Source organism: Anser anser (genome assembly GCF_964211835.1).
Source record: "Anser anser genome assembly, chromosome: 26".
In the NCBI taxonomy this organism is placed as follows: Eukaryota; Metazoa; Chordata; class Aves; order Anseriformes; family Anatidae; genus Anser; species Anser anser.
Genome location: NC_139747.1, coordinates 3659888 through 3683957, shown reverse-complemented (window position 1 = coordinate 3683957; position 24070 = coordinate 3659888). Strand labels below are relative to the sequence as shown.

Genomic DNA, 24070 nt, shown 5'->3' with positions numbered 1-24070 from the left:
AGAGTGGAGGTTTATTTGATCACCTTCAGTGCAGCCAATGCTCACCTTCCAGACCCGCCATATTAAAAGAAATACCTGGAAAGCACAGAACTCATGTGAGTTTATCCCAGATCTAGTAGTAAGTTAGACTTTATGCAGGAGCAGAAATTTTGTACCATTCTATTCCAAAATATGACTGCAGTTTAGCACATTGCCTATTATAGGTGGATAATATGTTAAGACCTGCACCATACGCTCAAGAACAATAATTTCTGAAATTCTCAAGTCAGATCCGTGCAGGTCTGGAAGCATTTCATAAGCATGCCTGTTCTTTGCAAAATTGATACTGTTTCATTAAGTCTGAGGAAGGAAGGCTGTTGAATAGCAGCACCCTCCGGAACCAACGTCATCTCCTTTAATCAAGGAAAATAACATTCATAAATCATTTGGTATTTTAACTTATTCAACAATGATGGTTACAGTCAACGCATGTTATTTTATGGTCTCCATTGCATCTCATATGCAAATGGATTTTTCTTAGAGCGTATAACAATAAATATTGCATGCAGAGATATTGGATTGCTTCCACTTCCTTGAACTGAGTTGTTGCACATAGTTATACACTAATATCTGCACGACAAAGCCCTCAGGGTAAATAGCATTATCTGTAAAATTCAGCCTCAGTTGAGGCAAGAACAGAGTTACAACTGCACTTAGCAAGGGCCAATAACTACTCACAACACTTACACTTCAAAAATAGGACCTGATGTTAGAAAAACTTAGAATGCCAATTCTGTAGAGATGCAACCACAGAATTCCACAGGAAAGATGACTTGAAGTTCAAGTTGTTTGAAATCTGTTCTTTCCACTTTTGGCAGCATCATTTCAGGCAGGTCCACTGCCCTATTTGTACTTTCTCAGTTACAAAATGGACAGGATACCTGGAAATCCAGAGAAAACCCGGTCCTCCATTCCTTCAAGATTATTGTCACACCAAAGTATTGTTCAAATGATTATGGGGGCTTTGAATTCACTTTTAGAAAGCTATAGCAGAGTGAAAATCCTTTTCTCAGCCTACTGAAACTCTATTATTTTCCATTCAGTTCTGTGGGACACCCTCCAGAAGGATTTGCCCACATGTACAGTAATGACACATTGGTAATTTCACAGCCACTGAAATAATCCATGAGTCTCTGGGAATGAGACCTCAGAAAGGTCACGGACTCCCTCATTATCTTTCTGCTTTCTTTTGTTTCCCTGCTCTGCCCTTTTTCATCCTGTGAAAACGCTTCTGAATGCTAATGCCACAGTCCTTGGCATCCTCTTCACCAGTCGTGTCAGCATAATTAATTAAGAAGGTAGAACAAACACCATTTCACACAGGTCAGGTAAACCCATTTTGACACCAAAGGAAGAGCAGACACAGGAGGACGATGCAAAGTACCTAACAGGAAACAGTGAAGAAGAAGAAGAACAACAACAACAACAACAACAAAATCTAGAAGTAATGGGATGAAACAGAGAAATGCAGCCTGCCTATCCCTGGAAGTGTATTATACCAGGGAGTCACCTCCCGGGAAGGATGCTGGAAACCAGACCGGAGGTTTGAGGCTCTCCATAGACAGAGTTAGACTCTGCCTTTAGGCACAATGTGAGCACAGAACAGTTTATGAAAGCCTTTATGGCTCGTTTTCCTCTTTCCTTTTGTCTTGCAGGCTGGCAGCAAGATTGGCACCGAAGTGTTTTCCTATTGATCTGACCACTCTTAGCCCTTCCCACTGCCTGCGAGCCCTTTCCAGGGACTCAGTTAACTAGAACAAATGCATTTATGTCTTTCTATTCATCCTTTTACACACACATGTTGCAAAAAGGTCATTAGAGATAATTCAGCCTTTAATACCACAGAGAGTACTTCTGTGTCTTCAGTGAACAAGTCGTTCTTCTCTTGCACAGCCTCACACGTGCTACCCCCAAGGAACAGAAGCAAAATGCTATCGCTGCTTACAAGATGTTAGTCGCGCCGAGGTGCCAGGATTCCTCCTCAGTTAACACAGGTGCCTATGAGAGCCGCCGCAGAGGTATTTTGGGCTTAGAAACACAAGAAAACATCCCATATGTCAGACTTCCCCCTTGCAGTCAGAGGGTTGCCCGGATGGGAGGTTTCAGAGCAATATTCTGGTGGAAAAAAATCCTGCAGCGTCTATTCAGCCAACACCTTTAGCTCGATCCTTACTGCACAGTCGGCGTGAATAAGCTTAATTAAAGCAGCTCTCCCTTGGGACCCCACACCTTGCTCGATCTGGCTGTCAGACAGGCAGCCGCTGGCGCCAAGAGCAAGACAGCTCGCGAGGAAAACCACTCACTGCTCCAGTCTGCTTCACACTGGTGAAGTCATTTACATTTGAGCCCTACTGACTTAAAATGCTTTTAATTTGGCAGCGCTACAGGTGCTACTTGCCTCAGTGTATTAGCCCAAAGCTCAGGGTGCCACAGGATAACCGTTTGAGTGGAGAGTTATAAGCAACACATGTTTTTTTCCCTTCCTTTCTTGGCATAAGATGAAGTTTGGTGGAGGAATGTTAATTTCTGGATCTCTCACCTGACGGATCAAATCTATTATTTTTAAATTTCTATTTAAACTGAACAACTTCAAGTGTCAAAACATTGCTTAGTGGTATTAATATACTGATTCTTACGTCCCCTGACACACGAAGAACACGACTCCATTGACTGAGTGGAGAAGTGCTCCGTTTCCGATTATTTTAAATGTCAGAACGGTCAAAACACTACATCTGATCCCACAGCAAGGAAGGATGTGCGACCAGATTGTTCCCATCCCATGCATTAGAAACAGATTGTACAAATGTAGGGGAGGGGAATAATGACTTCTGATCCCATGCAGTTGAAGGAAAACATCTGAAACGTGAAAGCCTGAAGAGACAGCTCAGAATTTTGCTGTCATTTGTTTGCTGTCAGTCTTTAACTGACTGAACTCTGAGCAGGAAACCTTCAGGAGAAATAAACTGAGACTGAAATAAAAATGGACAAACTCCTACCCTAACTAAGTTATGGTAAGCAGGGGGATGACCTGGGAGAAAGGAAGACTCAGCCATCACAGATAGGCAGAAATGTCAGAGAGGGAAGAGAGGTGAGTAATTACAGACAGATGAACACCACAGAGTTATCACTGGTGAAACCCAGCTGCTTCAAACAGCAGGTGGGTTGTAGGTACCAAAACCCCATCTAGCTATTGATGTGCTGAGCTTGAGCATCCAGCAGAGCATTTAATTTCAATTTGCCGGGTCAGCTCTGGGCACGTCTCGTAGCCCTCCCTTGAAAATCTGTTGGGATGCTACAAGACGCAGAGAACTTGCGGAGCACCCGGTGTGCAGACAGCGCAGGGCTGTGTTGGGCTGCAGGAATGGGAGAGATTTCCATCAGCAGTTACCTTCCGTGCCATTTTTAATACCTCTGTTGTAGAGGTCCACACCTCTAGCACAGCTTTTCAGCAGGCTCTGTGGGAATTTATTTCTTCTCCTCAAAAAACTGCTTTTCAGTTTCAAACAAAAATAGGTTTGTCAACTGGATGGATTTGATAGTTAGATAAATGTGTTTTATCAACGGAATGGATTAGGCTGTTTGCATTTTGTCACCGCAATCTCAATCCATCCTGCCAAAAAAACATATTTCATCAAAGCTTTAGGCCACCATGCTAACAGAATGTGTTTTGTCAACAGCCTAAATCCATCCTGTCAACAAAATCCATTCCGAAGGAAAATAACTCAATCTCTTCTGTCAACATCAGGAGCAAAAACTTGGTTGTTAGTATATGAAAAACAAAAACAAACCCACAGTTAACCATCCATATTTTCAGGCCAGAATGAGAAAAACACAAAAGTATCCATCAGCTTAGCATATGTAAATGAAAACAATGGGGAAAATTAAGTAATGCATAAGCATTTCCTGCTGCGATTGGGATGGGAACAAGCTATGGAGGTGTCCAAGCCTGATGCTGCCACCACCCAGACCTCAGAACTGAACATCTAGATCCCAGACGTGTTGCTTAATGAACATGCATTTATTAAGAAAACTCAAAGGCTTAGTACACAAATTAGAAAAGTTTATAGAAGAGAGCCAGAAAGCTGATTTCTCTTGCTGACAGAAAGCCACAGTGGCAGAAATATAAATAACACAGTCTTGGGGGCTTCATCCTGTCCTCTCTGCTTTAATTAGGACTCACAAATTAAGTGGACCGATCCAGCTGTTATAGTCAGCCATTATTCCTTATCTGTGCCTCTGTTTGCTGTGGCTTTCTACAACCATTTTAAGGCACAGAGTAGATTTTGTATACAATGATAACATCAGATCAATGAAAGAGCCTTTCATAAGAAGCTGCAGCGTAGCAGGGGGCCTTCTAAGATCATAGGCACGTAAATAGAAATGAATATGCTGAGTTTGAAAGGACGTGATGGTAGATGGCAATCATGTTTGTATGCACACATGTACACACATTTAAGTAATAGCTATAACTTTGTACAGAAGCAATTACAGGATGAAACCATTCCTGTGCTCCCTGGAGAGCAAATTCATACAGCGAGCTCCTCCTTTCCCTCCCCTTTTCAACTCTCAATAATATAAGATTCACTTCCAAAATTTATTAAAATAGTCTCAAAGAGCAATTGCAGATATTAAAGCCTGATAGCTCCAACTCCTTTCCTTGTAAAAGACGTCCGTCTCCCTGCTCATTAGTGCTCTCAAAAGTGCATTGTGAATATTAGCAGTAGCTTTCATTCCAACCCCTCAGTCAATACGGATTGATTGTTATCATATAATAAAAGTCAGACAGGTTTTAAAAAAGGGTTTGGTGCCTTTGGGTGCCTACCTCGAGGTGCTGTAAGAGAGCCTGATTTTCCTAAAGCACAAGCCATACACCTGCTTTCAGAAAAGAGTCTTTGTCAATAATCTTAAGGTGTCCAAAATCAACTGCCTTTTAAAAAGTGACGTTCACTTTCTCTTCTTTGGAATAAGGCCCTGCTCTGCATTATATGCACATAATGTAAAGGATGTAGCATGGTCATGGGTGCTTGAACATATAATGTCAGGGTTGGGCTCTTTGACAGGATAGATTATTCTTAGATACATCAGAAACTGTATCCTGGATGCAAAATGGCTATTGTTTTTTTCATGACTTTTAATACGTGATTTTTTCCTCTTTTCAAGCCCCTGCTCCTGAAGTAATTTTAAAAGAGAATGAAAATCTGAAGCTTATTTAAGAATGAGATGTTTGTTTCTCTCCATAATCAGCCATTGTGGACCCTTAAGCCTTAAACATCAAAAGGCAAAAGAGCTTAACAAAATGTTACTTGGTTAAACAGTCACATGACTTAAAACAACTGCTTTATTTTGTAATCCTTGGAGTTGGTATCACTAGAATAGCCTCAAGCAGGGGGAGGTGAGAGACAAGATGGAAGACGTTTAATAATCAAAAGCAGATAAAATCTAACAAATCAACTCTTCTCCAATAACTAAAATGAATACACAAATATGTAATCCTGGGGCCATTACAAAGCAAGCTTCATTTGATATCTTAGCCTATCCCAACTCTTGATATGAGCACAAATAAAAAGAAAAAACTCGTGTTGTGAAAGAGACCTCTGAGTAGTTGGTACTCTATTAAAAATTCATCTTGAGCAACAAGACATCAAATAGATCACTGCCTGCTAACGAAAGTCCTGCATCATTAAATTAATTCAATTTCTTCAGTTGCTCACTTCAGCATTTCTCTACTTCAGGTGAAAATCTTGCTATTTTAAAATTGGCGTCACCCTCCTTTTAAAAGAAGCCTTACCTTCCTCCAGATGGTCTACACTAATTATCAGCCTTTTGTGCTGCTCTATTTTGGACTGTATTGTGAAGCGAAAGGATTCATTTTAATCACACGAAACAGAGTAATAAAATCATCTCCATGGGGAATGCTGCAATGTTTTTTTTTCCACCTACAGAATAGTCTTAAGTGTTTAATGATTTATTGATGTAGTTGCTTTGGCTTTATGAGCTTTCTAATTCTGTTTAATATGCATGCTGTCTTCCAGACCCTTGATTACACCACTCGCCTTGATCATTTACAACTTCAGATCAGCTTAGCAGGCTCTTCCCAAGTTCTGTTTCATAACACTTGGCAAATAAATATAAACAACAGCAGTAGGTATTTATTTTTCCTATTAATAGAGGTTCTTGTATCATGACCCCTGGAAATGGGATGCTGTGCCCTCATCAATAACAGGACAGAGTCCTTTGGGACAGGGATCATCTATTACATACCTGTGCAGAAATTCACACCACTGCAGAAATCTTGTGCTCATCTCATGAGGATAAACGTCTTCTCTGAATGCCAAATCCTTGTCTGGGTCGTACAAGCACTAATCCATTGACAGTTTTGCAGAATGACTTCTGCTCTCTCATTAAATTCTTCTATATGTAGATTCAGTCATCGCCTGTAAATTGTTAATAGGGGATATTCAGACCAAACAGCTTTGGAAACATCAGTGCTGACCTGGCAACCAGGAAAACAAAGGTTATTTAGTGCAGTCAAAGCTATCGGTCACATTGACAACATGAACCAAAAGGAGAAATAGAAATGTGGTTTGCAGTAGTAATGCAGAGCACACTAATGAGCTGTTGCTGACACAGTTCAGCATCAGGGCCAGATAAAACACATCAGAAGGAAAAAAATGTGTGTGCATACATAGACAGACACACACACGTGTGTGTATATATATATATATATCATCTAATACATACCATCTACATATACCATTATACCAGAAATGTGTATGCAACAGCAACCTCTGTAATGTGTCTGGATCTCACCTGGTTGCTCTCTCTGGACTGCGACAGCCTTCTGAATACAACTGAAATTCCCCCGTTACCATATTTCCACTATACCTAGAATAAAAAGCCACACAAAGCAACATACTCATATTCATTATCACCATGGACAAAACAAGCAGTTTATTTTACTTTTAAGAGCTTACTTCTAGCTCATACTCCTGTGCATTTCTAGGGCAGGATTCCTGTATTTGCATTTTTATTAAAACCTTATCAAGTCTAATGCCTTCATTTGTCATGGTACAATTATGTGAAACTGGAGATTAGGCAGAGTCTTACATGCCCCAACTTTTAGGTATTTTATCATGCCCTTGTAGTGATGGCGGTTATCAAGTCAATGGCCCCCTCTACCATCACATGCATTAATGGTTACTTTGCTCCCACTGTCTGTAGGAGGAGCTTTATTTTTCCAGTGATGCTTCCTTGACAAACTGCCTCTCAATAACATCAGAGCTGCCATTAGAAAACCAGCCATGTGGTTTGTCCTAGGCATTTGCAGAAGGGCTGTGTGGAACGGACTCTGATTATAAGTGAACTCAAATAGAAAACGTTCAGATAAGACACCAAAGGAATCACCTTTAGCCCTTAATCCTAGCAATTTTAAGAAAGAAGCAGCAGGTATGTAACTCAAGGAAACTTTCTCCACAAGTGCAAAGGACACTGTGTGCCTCTGCAAAATCCACAGCACTCTTTCAGACTTCTGAATCATCTCAGCTTAGTCAGGCAAACGCCCCTTTTCTTGGGAAAAAAAACCCTCTCTGATGCACTTCACTTTTCACAAACAGAACACTGTATCTGTAATGCCCTCCTGCAGCATAAATTCATCCGGTAAGTAGGATCTTAAACCACAGCTTTGAAATTAGCACTTCTTTCTGTTAAATGTATTTCAGCTGAAATGTTTCCATTATTTAATTTCGAGGATGACACGACCATATTTTTACATACGTGTGAGTGCTGGACATGCAAGCTGAACGTATCACAGACCATCATCAGCGTGGGGACTTCTCCAAATTCAACTTGCTCCCTGTTTTCACAGCTCCCATTGCTTCATCATGCATATGCAGACATATATAGTATGAAATATAGAAAATAGAAATAGTATGTAAAAGATTCACAGCTGATTCACACACCAAAGTTTTTATGATGAATATTTCGTCCTACAGAGGAGGGATTTTGCGTGACACAAGAGCAAGGCTTTCAGAAATAAATGCAAAGAAATTGCTTGCTGTAAACCTGGCAGCTCTGCAAGGGATAGGCAATAGAGTGGCCAAATACCATCAGCTCTGGGAAAAAAAAAAATGTCTGATTGCTCAAACTACCTCTGAAAGTTTACCCATTAAGACAGAAGATAAGACAGCGGCCAGCTATCCTTAACAGGACCCTTTTCTTGAGGGCTCATGTTACTAACCTCAAAACGATTCAAAACCCAAGTGCAATACCAACAAGTCTTAACTCCCAGTGAAGTCAAAGGGAAAACTTGAACTGAAATTATTTAGGGAAGAGCTGAGTAGACCCAATTCCCCTTTTAGTCTGTTATGACTCCATTAAATTCTTCCGAGTAACTCCCAGGTGTATGAGAAACCGTCTCCATCTGAAGCCTGCCTGCAGGTTTGATCAAAAGGAGACGTAATAAGGGATGGCAGCAGTCGTCTTGTATGCAAGCTTTCCTAGCCTGCTCTCGAGCTTGTTTAGTTCAGAGAGCAAAGATCCATATTAGCTGGAAATAAATAGCTTAACAGACTAAGTATTTCAAAGTGGACCTGTACCAGATGGATAGCATCATTTTTACTTCTTAATTCTCCAGAGGAGGAGGAGCCTCTCACCTGAGCTATTACCTAAGCTTAATGAAAGAGAGAAGCAGAGAGGAAAAACTGGAAGTGTTTGTCTCTAAATTTTTTAAGCGTCCTTTTATCCTTTCTGTGAATCACATTATAGGCATTGGGCAGAGTCACAAAACAGCACTGTAAAGTGATGAACAGCTACCTCCTTTCCCTGCTTACTTTGAGCTCGAAAGCATCTATTGGTTCCATGCAGTGGATTTCCTGGATGGAGAAGAGATGCAAATCAGTCCATGGCTGGCCAAGAGCTTCCAGCTGTTTGCAGATTGGATTGGGGAACAATAGCAGGCTGACATCTCTTCTTTCTCATTTCAGTTACAGATATGCTGCTGCTCTTGTTGTGATTTATTAACCGTGGATTAATTGGCATTCCCTTGAACTTGATGTGGGAAGGATCTTCCCTAATCCCTTCTCTTAACCGAGCTTTCGAGTTCTGCAAAGTTACTTTCAATGTGAGCAAACGTTATTGCATCCCCAGAAAAATTTGCAACAAAGCAATGAGGTGGGCCGACGGTGCTTTGAAGCAAACAGCAGCTAAATTGTTGGGAAAAACCTCATTTGGCACATAATATTATAAGCAGCAAAGCTAGTTTGTAGCAGCACGGAGGAAAAGAGGCTTAACAACCCAAGCATTGCACTTCCAGCACCATAAAGCTGGTCAAATAAAGGAAAAATTTATGCATGTATAAAGTCATTTGATGATAGATGGGGAGGATTAAGCTCTGTTGAGCAAGTTATCCCCTGCAGAATGTATTTCAGCCTTACCATACTGTTTGATAAATAATGGGCAGATTAACTGGCTAAATTTTGCACAAGATAATGTTTCCTTGGGTTGTAAACCACACCTTTCACATACTAAATTTGAAATAAATAAATAAAAAGAATTGAGTAATGAGTATTTTTTTTTCAGTTTGAAACTTGTTTTCTGTAAATTCCTCTCCCCCTGCTTAAAAAAATATCTGCAAAAGAGAACACAATAAAATTAATCTGCATCAAGTTCTAAAATGGATTTATTAAACTGTACTAAATCCCCATGAAGACTATTTGTTCAGTGCAGTTTAATATCATTCATAAATGGAGTATGATAAATTGACCTAAGGCTACTCTGAATCTAGATGAGAATTAACAATGTGGTTTAATTAATCCACTCCAAGTTCAAAAATTCTGTTACTTAAAAAAATAAAAAAATTAGAGTTTAGAAGTTTGTCAGCACTGTGGCAGTTAAAAAAATCAGAAAAAAATGTAGAAGTATATTCCAGTTCCTATTCTACTATGGAATATTTTCACAAAGGAGTCTTTGTTATGCCAAAGTGGTGTAAAAGACCCTCACAATAAATGACCTGCATACATCTTACTCGAGTCCTCTGGCTGCAAGTAAATACCAGTGCCATCACTTAAATTTTCCATAAAGGGAACAAAGCCATTTTTCTTGCCTTCTTGTCTGCTTTCTCCTCCCAAATCAAATAAATTTTAGATATTTAAATGAATTAAAAGGTAATAAATCCTCACCTGAGAAATGGTAGAGGCGCATAGCAAACACTGTGCTTAAATAATTTAGAAAAATGACCTGCTGTGATATTCTGCCTTCTGAAGTTCAGGTATTTATTAGATTCCCTTTCTTTGTGCTTTGGTTCTTTCATGAATACCATTACATCAGCAAAGGTGTCCCATGCTACGGGAATGGTTGGGTGACTTAGTGAACCTTTAACAACCCCTTCTGTTCCTTTCTGATGGCACCTTCAAAGGAGAGCAATGATACAGTCCATAAACTGTGTAAGGTCTAAACAAGTATAGACACAGACAGCAGTAACATTTCTGATGTGCAGAGCTATGAATCTTCTCAAAATCCTCCCTAAAACTTCAACAACAAAAACCAGTTTACTTCTCCAACTCCAACATAACTAAACCAGGAGTAAATAATTTTTTTTATTTTTTTATTTTTTTTTTTCCCATTCATTGCCTTGACTGTAATTTTCTGGGCACAGACTGCTTCTTCACGTCTCTGGGTGCAGATTAGCACAATGAGCCCTTGTCTCTGCCGCAGCACCCATTAACAGAATTAATTAATGGAATACAAACACACTTCCTAAAAATTTTCACACATTTTTCCACTCTCTAAATAGATTTCTGTCACTATAAACATGCTGCTTAGAATACCCTGACTGAATTCCCGTATAGGATGCCTGAGAAGGAAATCATTTACCTGAAGGAAATATATAGATGCAAACTCCAGCTACTTCGATAACCTTGTTATTCACAGATCAGCCAAACCAATGCTTGAACTGGAACACATCATCTACCTACAACTGCCTACCAACATGAAAGGACTGATAGGACAACAGTTCAGCTGTGAATCTGCCTTTCCATACAACACCTAGCACAATAAGAGCCAAAAAATTAGTTTTTCTAGGCCTTAAGTCAATAAAAGTATTAATTCTTCCCAAGAAGGCAACAAACAGAACTAAGCTATGAACAGGCTGCCCACAGGCATATGATTCAGGTATTTCATTGAGATATGGGGCAAAAGTGACCCAGAAAAAAAAAGTAAATCTGCTTCCAAAGCTGAGTTACTAAAAATTGGTTTCACAAGGCAATATACCTGATTCAGATGATAACGTATCTAGTTTCACGTTCACTACACCAGGTATCACAGACAACACATCTGATTTAATAGGTAGTGCCCTCTGGTCAGTTCAGCAAATGGACCATCTGAGGAGAGGTGTCATCTGTTATCAAATAAAGTCTGCTTGGGTGGATTGCCTCTTTCTGTCCACGTGAGCCAAGGTAAGTTTCCACGGGGGGACACTTGTAACATGGGAGGGCTGAGTTTCATTTGATTGGCAGCTGCCACTCAATAAGCCAGCACCCCTGCCCTTGCAGAGACCGCGGGGTGTCAGATGCCATACCCCTTCCCTCATCTCCCAGATTTCTTCAGCTCAGGGCCCTCACATTGCCGAGACTCCCAAACAAGGTATTTCATACCTATTTTATAATAAATGTCCCCTGACAGATATTGAGCCCACACTGGTAGGTAACTTAATCAACAGTCAGTCTCCAGCAGTCCGTACAGCAAATTATAGCTGGCATTTAATAGAACCGCAACGCAGAAATAGCTTTAACACACCAGTTGGTATTTTAGGCCACATAATAAATTCACGGCTACCCAGTTACATGTCAATTAATAGCACTAAACATCTTTAATGTATTAACAAAGAAGTCATTCGGATATTAAAATTTGGATTAATTAAAGCAGCAATGAGGTTTTAAGTGTCCGATATTTTAAAATTCACCTGATCTTTTCAGTCATTACAAAAGGACCTTTAGCCAACATACATAACTGCCTCGTAAAATTAAAACTGTAGGGAAAATTAAAACATGCACTTGCAAATATTGCTACAGTGCATTCGATTCCAGGTCAGCCCAGGGCACACCCACAGCCCCAAAGCAGCAGAATTAAACAAAGAGCTGCTCCAGAAACCCTGTTATCATTTGAGGTGATCTGTACTTGCAGCAGATCACTGAACAAATGGAAATCAAGTAAACTCTTCGATTTATAACCTCACGGGTGACTCTGCTTTTCCGTGTATTTACCCAGCAGTTTGTGGCTGGCTGACTGGGCTATAGAGTTAACTGGAAAAAAAAAGCAAACGGGAGCACGAGAGCTGTGTGGCACCTGCTGACCTGTAAATATTAAGGCAAAGAAAGGGAAGAATAATAGGTCAGACTTATCCCGACACGAGCTTTTAACACAGAGTTACCTCCAGGATGATTATGGCCCACTCAGAGATGCATTTTTTGTGCTGATGGTTTCACAGTTTGCAGCATGTCTATGTGCTTGCTCCCTAAGGCCAAAATGAAATGTTTACGAGAACACCAAGGCGGTGTTTTTTCTTCACAGGTCTTCACACATCGTCAAAGGAGACCTATTTACAATAGGCCTTTAACCTGCTATTCTAAGGAACCTTTGCACAGGGATTTCCAAGACCTGAAGTTAGTGTAGAAAAGCTGCCTATGCTCTAGGACTAGCAAACTATGCTAATGAATTTATTATCATTTTCCTGCCCTTGCCTTATTGGCTAGGACCCCAGGCTAAATCAATCACCCTTCACACCCTCAGGTCATCTCCACCTCTACGCTCATGCTCTCTCCCATGTTGTCCCATCTCACCCTTTGCTGAGAGTTCCACAGAAGCAAGTGATGCCCAGAAACGTTCGCCTGTGCCAGAAAAGATCTTTAGCATCATAACCACCAACACAAGAACTGCTCAGAGCTACTGTAATGCTGGTTTAAAAATAAAGAAAAAAGAAAAAAGAATTGGAAAAAGAAAAAAAAAAAGCTAATTGGAATAAAGGCTAATCAGGCAGGACTTCATCTTATCACCTTCTTATCTTAGGAGCTGGGTTACAAAACTTTGTCCCACCACTGCATTGTGCAGACCTTCAACTCTTGGCTCCACCCAAGCAGCAAACCAGTGTGACACAGGGAATTTTGTAGAAAACCAGTGGGCATTAAGTGATTTCATGGGTCATCTGAGTTAGATTGCCCTCTGCAGCTGTTCCTAAAACTTGTATTTTGCATGCTCCTGCTTATGCCTGCACTCACACCAGCAGCCAAATGCCTGCTGAATTCCTATCTGTGTTCTGCTTTATGTTAAATGTTAAATTCCAATATCTACTGTGATTTCCTTTCCTTTTGAACGGCAATCAAATTAAGCTTGACTTTCACTTAACTGCCTCCAGGTGGGCACCCATGGCTGGGGTCTATCACTGACAACAGTAGGTGTGTAATCAAATCGAGTTAGACAGTGATTGATATTTTGCATACCCCGTAATTATGTTATTAAAGAGCTGGCATGTTGTTTGATGTCAAATGATGTGTGATTGCTAGAAATGAAATGCAATTCATTTAGCATTTCAGAATGGGGAGAAAGTCTGGTAATGGGTTTCTGAGAGACAACAGCCATTTTCTACCAGCCTTTGTACAGTACAGTACACTATAGGTACAGTTCTTTATCTGATAGAGTGGTTTATACTAATGTATCACGCTGCTGCAAATCTGCAGGTACTTGAAGCTTCAGCATGAGGTGAGAAACACCATTTTAGTTTCAAGCCATTGTGAAGCTGTTGTACTTACAATACAGTCATGGAGATTTTTCTAGATGCTCAGCTCTCCCAGGATTCCCACACCTGTGGCCAGGCTCCAATCCCTTCCAATTTAAGCATTAGAGGAAGACTGTTAGTGGTAATTACTCATCACTATATATATATACATATACATACATATATATATATATATAGAATTCTCATTCCTCCATCCCCTCCAGACAGAACACACCCCAACCTAGGGGCTTATCTGCACTTGAAAGTTAATTCAAGGTTACGGTAGGGCATGAGTTTACAGAGAAATAGATATTCTTTAATAACCACAGAGAGCGAGCTATTCTAGAATAAAGGGGCTTTATTTAGTTCAATTCACTTTCTTTAATCACTAATCCTAAACAGGTAATTAGTTCTTTATTAACACACTGAAACCATATCTGAACCCTTCAAAAGCCATTTCTTAGAACTCCCTGGATAACAAGCGCAGTCACAGATCATAATTAAGCTCAGAGTGAGAAAGTATTGTTCTGCATGGCAGAGCCAAGCTGAGCAGGACTGGGTGTCAGACAGAAACTACACTCCAAGTCCTTCAGCCAAATCATCTTTCCTTCGTTAGTAATTGCAAGCTCTGGATAGAGGGCAAGCTCCTCAAAAGAAGTGTTGGCTGAACAGCCCCCTTGTTTATTTGCACATTCAGGAGAGCTTTGGAAATTAGGTTTTTATGATCCGTTATAACAACCCTCCAGCATGGAGACTTTGCAGCCAGAGATTTTAATTTATTTGCATTATCATTTTAGAAAGAGTTGCCCACAACAAAATGCCTTTAGAGCATCATAAATAACACACTGCTAAGACTGAATCATTTTAAGAAATTCCTCAGTAGAGAAGAATGAAAGAAATTTACAGAAATTCTAGAAATACAATAATTACACAGGAGAAATAACAGAGGCAATATTCTCTTAAGCTTTCACAAGGAACTAACAGCATTTCATTTTTGGATGATTTATTCCTTTTATTTAAATTAGAAACGTGGCTGCAGAATGGAAAGAAAAAGAAAAAAAGGAGAAAAAAAAACAACCATTCCATGTTTTTTAAAGTAGTCTTGCAAGAGAGAGAGCTTTATGGAAGAGCCTCACAGGCCTGGAAGATTGACCTCAAATTTAAGGGTGGAAGTCCTAAGAAATCAGATCTCCCCTTCTCTACTCTCCCACAAACCCTTGAAGTGTCACTGAGCAAGCCATGTGAGCAGAGATTTTTCAAAAGCACTTCAGTGCAGCATCTAATTCCCAGGGACTTAAGGCAGTTTGGAAAAGCAGAAGCACAAATTTGGTTTGCGCAGCCCTTTACTTCCCAGGGGTGGTTAGAAGAAGAATACATCAGCGCTGAAAATATATTCAGATACTTTGGTAGGAGACACCTATGCCATGAGAAAGACTTAAAGAGGGAGTTTCAGGGCTTCACAGAAATCTTGCCAAACACAGATTTAACTCATCCTGTAGATTGCTTAAGATGGATACAATTATTTGCTTTTTTCAATTTAAAATGGTGACAAAAAAATTCCATTATGTTCAAGAGTGTTTTTCAGTCATACTTCAAGAAGCCCAACAGAAATCCTACAGTGGATTACTGACGTGGATGCTCAAAGCATGGAAGCATTTGAAAAATTGAATCTGTATCTAAAGTCATTTATATTAGCTTTGTAAAGCAAATTACAAGGACCACCAGAGAGGTTTTAAGAGCAAAGTCTGGCCTCTCAAAATGAGACAGGTCTTCTGTACAAACTTTGGACTCATGTTCAGATTTGTAGTGTTCAGTTTAAGGCTTTTTGAGGACTTTGGTTGCTTTTCAACCTTAGGTACAATTCTGGAAATTTAAAACAATTAGAACAGTATTTATGTCCACATCCATCTCTAAAAATCAATAAACAATTGATTATTGCAAATTCACTTGGCATGGGAAGGCTGAGAATTACACCCCCTTCTGACAACTCAGTCCAAGACACAGTTGCTGACTTCTGATTGCAGCTGAACTTCAAGTTTCCCCAAATGTCCCTGCTGAATGCTCACGGACAATTCCAGAAAAGCCACACAAATCTGAAATTAATGCTTTGCATGAGCCAGGGCAAAATGAGGAAGTGCTGAGCTTTAACCTTCAGCATTTGATCATCTACTATGCAGAATTCACTGAGATTGCGGAATTACCATCTGCAACTTCTTATATCAAAGCTGTTTCTTGCTTGTACTCATTTGTTTCCGTCCCCGGGTGTACTGGGGAAGGTATGCTGCTGCTCTTTGTGCACCTAATCCTTTGATAGTACATCATTTATGAACTAAAGACTGGTGCTCTCAGTTTGCTTGGGGTGCTTTAGTGACCCATAGATTCTTCAGCTGGAAAAAAATAGCCTCTGCTATAACCGTCTGCATAACCCCTGAGTGATAGCTCACTTCAAAAGAAACTACAAAGAACTGGCAAATAGCGGTGACATCAAAACGTGCCGGTCTGGGTTTGCTTTACAGACAACCAGAAGCTCTGTGGGACAGCACGGGAGGGAAGAAGGCGATCAGGAGTAGAGCAAGACTTCTGCACGTAGTTGTGAGACAATTCGACAGCCGGCCTCCTCTGTGCAGGACCACGTCGTGTTTTAGACAGCAGGGACTGCCATCACCCCCTGTCTCCTACCTAACAATTGAGCACAACATGAGCACAACAATTTCAGAACAACAGGAACTCCATTCTAAGTCTCCAAAGGATTTATATCCACTACATTTTCCCACTGCCTTTTTTTTATTTTTATTTTTACTTCCAATAATGTTTAATATGCTAGTCCACATTTCACTTTGAACACTTGGTCTACAAAATGTGTGTATACACCTACCGTAACGCAGCAGTGACTCCAGCAGCAGCAGTGGGGTTGCTCTGTATATTCAGGAAAGTCAAACCTCATATTTTGTGTTGCTCGCTCTTACAATCTTTATCTTCTGAAAACGATGCTCAAGTCCTTGCTGTTGAAATATATGAGAATGTATCAATTATAAAATATTTTAATATACCAGCCAAAACCTTGAAATTATAATGCTATTGTGTCTTTGTGAAGCAGAAGACTTAATAACTGCATTTGACAAGAAACTTCTCTCATTATTTTAAGAGCACTTGGTGTATGATTTTTGAATATTTGGGACTGGTAATGGAAATATAGGTGCTCAGATACAACTTTAAAATCTTAATGTGAGGCTGAAGATTTCCAGATCTCGGCCTTTTATAACATTTCTTCTCACCGCATCATTTGGTATAATCCATAGTAGTTGGAAAAATAAAGAAAATAACCAGGCAGAACCCAAAATCCAATTCATGTTTGTATGCAGTCTTTATTCTTCCTGTTACAGGTCATTCTACTCACAGAAGTTATTTGTCATGTGTATGAGCGTACAGGCATTTCAGGGAGTCCACACTTGTTGTCAGCCAGATGGAATCACATTTATGACCCAGCAGTAAATACCTGTCGCACAATGAACTAGATCTATTGGTTCCATTCCATAAGATGCTGAGCCTTTAAATCGAGTGAATAATACAAACTGACTTCTGGCACGCTCACAGCTAAGCACATGCTTAAGCACTGGAGAAGTCAGGCAGGCTCAGGATGCTCTTACCTTCCTTCCCCAGAATCAGAATCGACGTGAGGCTTAGAAGCCCAACTTATCTTCATTAAAAACCACCATGGGGACTGTATAAACCTTATCTGGGCTTTTAATATTTTTTCAGACTGTCTGTAACAAAGCTGCTTTCACAACCTCACCTAAGAGCTGCCAAAACGATGCTAATACTCAAGGCCTCAGCATTGGGCATTCAGATTAGCTTTAATTCTTCACATGAAAGCTTAAGAAGAGCCTGTCTGAGGAAGGTATTCTCCAGGCTGCAAAGCTGAAAATCATTTCTGGGGATTACGTGTGGAAAATTCAGTATATCAGAATATCCAGAAACAGGAGAGTAAGACAACAACGGTAAGTACCAGTTTAAAACCAGTTCATTCAGCTCCAGTTCACATCATTGGCCATGACAACGCAGTTCGGTGCATATGATGAGGTCCATGGAATGATCTGTGCCCCTTCTTCATGCTCTCTCTGATCCGGTTCTCCTCTCTCATTTAGCTAGAAGAGCAAAACTGTTTCGGGACACCTTGGCTGCTTTTAGAAGTAAAAACAAGATCAGTGCAAAGATGGTATATGGGTATGAACATACCGTGAAAGTAGTAACACATTACAGAAGTTGTCATGCATACCATATTCTTAATTTGCCAAAGTATTAAAGCCAATTTAATAACAACATCCAATACTGTCTTTTCTTCTTTTTTTTTTTTTTTTTATGGTACCTAGTTCACATACCATGTCCTGCAAAGTAAATTTTAGCACATTCCAAACAACGGTGTCGAGATCCACAGGGTATTTCCATAACACGAAGCGGGTCAGCATCCGGAGAACAGCAACTCTCAGCACAGCAAGGTATCAATTTTCTCCACTATTCCGAGGTATTCTCCAGAAAACAAGGTACTAAGTCCAAAGGGAAATGTTATAAAGTTTACTACCGCAATTATCACTTTCAGTGAATGTTTAGCACCCTGTAGCTCAATTAAAAATAAATAGGTCAGCTGGATCGAATGAAAAAGCACTAATTAAGGCATTTTTTTATTTTTAATTTTGCCCATAAGAACTGAATCCTCAACTAGTATTTTTATTGAAGCTACCTGATTTATATAATGCTGGATTAATTAATTTTGAATCACTGTTTGATCTTTTATGATATTGCTTTACTTTCTTCCCCCTGCTTGCAAAGTGTGATTAGGCTGTGCCGCTAATGAGAAACATTAATTTAATAGTTTTTAAATACATGATTAAACTCATTTCTTGAATACATTAATATTTCTGATTTATTTTGAATTCAAACACCAGCTCTTCCCCTTTAAGCAACGAAAACTTCATTCTGCATTTCTAATGAGATCAGTTGATGGTGTACAGGGGCATCTGCCTTCCTAGCTCTCTGTCCTCTGTCCTCTGTCCTAGCTCTCTATTAGAGTACAGAAATTGCTAAGTGCAATCAGAGACCTGCTCTTTCTTCCATATCTGACACCTGTTACAACTATCAAGCCTAGGGAATTGAAAACAGGAAAATTCCTAACGTGTCCTATAGCCATAAATGTTCCTAACCCTACAACATACTGTATATTTCAATTGCAGATCAGCATAATCCCTATGGCTAGATCTCTTAACGTACCAAGTATCATTTCGTTAATCCTTAGGAGAAACAACTCTTTCCCACTATGCAACAGCTAAGGAGCTTATCCTAGGCTTTAAATACTGCCAAGCACAGTATTTGCCCCAGTACCAGATCCCTGAAGCCAATGCAGTGTCTATTGAGAAATTACTTGCTTTTATTAGCATAGGAACAGAGAGATAAAATGAACTCTTCCACAATAAGGGTGGCATTTTCTTCAGCTTTTCTTTCTGCTAAGTGACTGTGCTATTATGGCTTGGTGTAATGCACTGTTGCATGTTATTACAAGAAAAAGAATACAAAGGTGAAAAAAGGAAAAAAACCTCTTCTACATTTTGACTAACTTCTGGCATTTCCCCTTTCCTCTCCTTTCAATATAACACAATAATAAAGAGTATAACTTTATCAGCACTTCAAACAGTAGGATTCTTCAGAAAACAAGATGTTTCTGGTCTTGTTCCCTTTTTCTATCAACAAAAAAAGCAAAAGGAAAAAAAGAAAAGCATGACAGCCACTCTTGGGATCACACCCAGCAAAAAGAGAAAGAATAATCAAAAAATATTTCAACTGCTGAAGAGGACAGGATGTCAGCTCCAAGGCAAATAGCCGATGATATAAAACCTGACTGTCTCCATCAATTTCATGAACCAATCTCACAGAGAAGGTGCTGGGGGGGGTTCAGGTTCTTATGGTATCCATGGTTCTGCACAGTTCATTGCTTTCAGATGTGCTCACTTCCGACTGTTTGACTACGTCTGGTATTTATTTGATGATTGATTGTATTGAGAAATGTAAGGAGGCATTTAATAGCAATCACCTTAGATTGCTTAGGTTGTGCAGTCAAATAGAAAGACTATTCTACCCAGGTAATGCAGTAATGGATTTAGGCAACAGGGCATAGACGTGTGTACGTGTGACAGCAACCAGCATCTCTGAACTACCTCTTTCTTGCCTTTATTTCTATGGGAACTAGAAAGGAGACCAAGCAGGAATATATCAGTCAATGAAAGGAAGCCAAGAACAAGAAATAAAAATATGAATTACCTTGTTTGATGAGACTGGAAGTAAAATTAGATGCCAAGACATCCGAAGCTGAACAAAGCTTTTTCTGCTGGACAAAGCAAAGTGGGTGAAGTATGTAAACCGGTCGAGAAAAGTTGGCTCAGTTCAAACCTAATTACACTAATTTTACACCAACAACACCCTCCAGTTATTGCCAATTTACACTAGAAACACGGTGCCAGCTCAGGAGTACACCTATAACCATGGAAAAGTCACACAAATTGACCAGGTTCAGTGCACATTTAAATCCTTTGCTGAATAAGCAAGTACCACAACTTATGTTCAAGTGTGTGCACTTCGCCTGCTGATCGTGTTGAACGGTGCCATGCCGTATTTCCCTCCTTATCTGCTGCAATAAGTGGGTGACACTATCCATATGTAAAGCCTTTCTACCGCTTGGTGCCGGGAGCAGATTGAAAGGTGCTGGAGGTCATCACGCTGTGCTGGACTCATGGGACAATCAGAGGAAGGTTCTGTGCTCTTACAGAGACTGGTGAAAAATGACTGACCTTTAATCCCTTTTTAAAGGAAAGGGATTTGTCTCTTCCTTCTCCCCTACTCCTTCCATTGTTGTTTAGAAGTATTTTAGGCAGGGAAGATCACCTCCCATCCAGCTCACGCTGCTGTGATGCCTCAGTCTCCCAGCTGCAATACAACAAGCATACAGCAAACAGCAGTGAAATTTCTTTCCAAGATCAAGCCCAGGAAGGGTGGTGGTTTTTTAATGCAGATTTAATTTATTGGTGAACAATAAGGGCTATAAAAGCAGTCATTTCAAGGTTAACGTGCTACTCAAATATCCAACAGTCAAGCGGAGTGAATAATCCATAACTAATTGCTTATTTAATTGCACACTCTTTGTACATGATGCAATTGTAATATTCCTGAAGGCTTTAGGTTCCCCCTCAGCCCCCTTCCATTGAAGCAAACCATAAAACTTCTGTATCTGGTCTCCAACACGTGCACTTTGTTGCTTGACTATATCAAGCAAGAGGTATCATTTCCCAATTAAATTTTTTCTATAGGCATTAATTAAAGGTAGCAACTTATGGAAAAAAATACTGAGGAAAGTTCATATAACCTATTTTTAAACATGGCTTTTATTTTCTTCTTTTTCATGGTGGAATAATGAAAAACAGTCTCAAATATCAAAAAAACAGTTTCAAATAACAATCTCAAATATCAGGCTTCTGAAGGAAAGACAGAAGGAAAGACCTGCATGGAGGATCTCCATCGAAGGAAACACAGCCAAGTCACAGCATCCAGCAGTGGTCCTGCATTATTTAATGCACAGATTCCCAGTTACCAAAAACCAAAGTGTGGGGTAGTGTGCCACAAGCCAAATTACGAGCCCAGTTTCAATCATTCCACTGCTCTTAATTTTTTTAAGATCAGAATAGAAAGTTTTACTTCATTACCATCCAAACATGTTAATTTTTTAAACTTTAATTTACTCATTAGCTATAGGAACATATAGGAATAATCAACTCTTAATAGCATCATTTTAATTTTTCTGAAAAATGACTACAGAAAATCCAATCTACAGACTTAAATATTTAATACCAACTTAAATATTTCTTACATATCACAAGCTCCCTAAACTGGATGTGCCATTATTCTTAAGATACTCTTTAAGAATAGATATTATGGCCCTAAGCATCCTTTGGCAGGGATTGCCCTAAAAATACGGTGTTATCTAGCAACATAATCTCATATTATAGATTTTAACTATACTTAAGAGCAGAAAAGGCTGAGTGAAGGGCAAAAAGCTTGTGGAACTCTTTCAGATTACCTCCTGACACAATTTGGATTTCTCCATTTCACAGAAGGTATCTTTTTTTTTTTTTTAAATCAATACTTGGAATACAACTTTTCCCTTATCAGACTATCACAATTAAGAACAGACTCAACCTACCACACTTGCTGACATCCTTCAAGTGCCGTGTTTATAGGAGAATTCAATTTAAACTTTATTAACTTGCTAGAACTTTCCTGCACTTTGATGCAATCATCCAAAATTAAATAGTTCACAACAAAGATAGCCAACACCAATTTATTCTGTTCACATTTCCATGCAATAAAAAATGACTAGCATGTTAAACTGCAAATCCCTCAAGTAGATCATAGCATCCTGGAGAAAATGTCAGGAATAATTAAGATGGAAAACTAATTTGGCAAGTACCGCTACCAGACACTGTGTGGGGAAAGAAGAAAACCAAGAGCTGTAGGAAACTTTATGCTACCCCTTAATTTTGCTCTTAAAAATATAGGATCACCAGTCAAAAATTAAACAGTTACACATTTAGTAAGTTTGTTCTGCGAATGGAGGCTTTTGTTTCATGAAACATCAGATTTAGTGGATGATCTTTCCATTATCCCTATGAATATAGGTTTTGAGGAAGAGGCAGAACATTATCGTCTGCTTTACGTAGACCATGGGCTTCAGCACATCCCCTCGTGTTTAATGCAAGCTTTCACCACCGCCTTCAGCTCCATGACAACTCCTCTGTCCTTCGCACAGGATCAGAAAGACGTCACTGCAACCCAACCACTGCTGGACAGACGGGAGCATCTCTCAAGGATGCGACAAGAAGTGAAGAGCACTTCCTGCTGTGGGTGGGGAGGGAATTAGCTGTACGTTAATTACCTCCGTGCTGCCTTCTAATAAAAAACAGAAGCGGTTCTGCTGTTTTTCAGTGTCCATGCCTCTGCCATCGTTTTGATGGTCCTGCACAGCTACGGGAACCTTTATTAACCTCATCTGTAAAAACAGAGCTCTGACACTTGCACTTCCAGGCATGAAGATGACTTCTACCCACAGGGACACACTACCTGTGTAAAAATCATTTCCATTCCAATTTACCTAATTTGTAAGCGTGATTGTGCTTTCCAAACGCAACAGCATGGCTCAAAGAGCAGCTTTCCAGTGCAGACAAAACTCTACCGTCATTTCTAGCTCACAGAACATCCTTTACCTTCCCCTCCTTTCTCCGTGCCCTTTTCTAAACTGACCTCTAGCAGACAAAATATCACCCCCACATCTGGGCTATACCCACAAGTGCTTACAACAGAGCAATGACATTTTACCACTAGCTAGCACATGTATTTTGCTTCCTACATACAGCAGAAGAGAGGGGTGGTGATATATAAAAATTCTAATTCTATTCATACTGACATTTACTGTGGAATCCCAGCAATAGAGAAAACTCTCGTTTTCAAGCCTTGCTCACACACGAGTGGCCTAGAAAGTGAGCTGGAAGTTTTAAACCCCTGCAAGGAATTTGCAAAACCAACTGACCTGCTACACAAAAACACCAGCATGTTTTAATTAATCAAAGTAAAATACTTAAGAGGCTGCCAAATGAAAATCTTGGAAAGAAAGTGGTATTTCCTACTAAAGGTTAGTGACTAGAAATAGGCTGGTGGGGATTTTTATATATATTTAATTAAACAGTCTAGCCACCATCATTACAGGACAATTCAGTAAAAAATAATTTGGACAATTCTACTCAAGTCTGTAAGGAGCTTTTTAGTGTTGTATCCATTCCAGTCATGGAAGCCAGCAGTATCTACACTAAGAGTCTCATGGCTGGAAATAAGAGAACAGTATCTTCTGACAACAGGAGTGCAGGAAATAATTCATGGTTGCAGCTTGCAAATCCAAAAGCAATTATTTCCATTCCCAAATACAGTCCTTTGCTCACTGTATTCAGTCCACTCTGCAACATGGTACAAGAAGCCTATCAGGTCACCTTTTGCAGGATTTGAAGGTTTGAAACATACTGGTTCGCCACGCACTGGAGCAAACTCCCAAGTAGATGACCTTTCAATCAGCAAGGCACACAGGCCTGGTAAAACTAAGACATCCTGTCTCCGTGACAAGCCCTTTACTCTTTGTATTTTAAGGATGCTTGCTATGGGAAAGACATTATTCATAGC

General features: G+C 39.8%; 1 protein-coding gene across 1 annotated transcript in view; it reads right to left on the bottom strand.

Moving 5' to 3' along the window:
- Positions 1-24070, bottom strand: part of LOC310886873 (uncharacterized protein) — a 227951-nt gene that overhangs the window by 143194 nt on the left and 60687 nt on the right. The window contains exons 18-25 of the mRNA XM_083812047.1: positions 20114-20776; positions 18184-18348; positions 17811-17949; positions 16680-16806; positions 12464-13911; positions 7813-7912; positions 6850-6924; positions 6301-6473 (exon numbers count right to left, since the gene is read on the bottom strand). The gene's annotated coding sequence lies outside the window, so the exon portion shown is untranslated. The remainder of the gene's footprint in view (positions 1-6300; positions 6474-6849; positions 6925-7812; positions 7913-12463; positions 13912-16679; positions 16807-17810; positions 17950-18183; positions 18349-20113; positions 20777-24070) is intronic.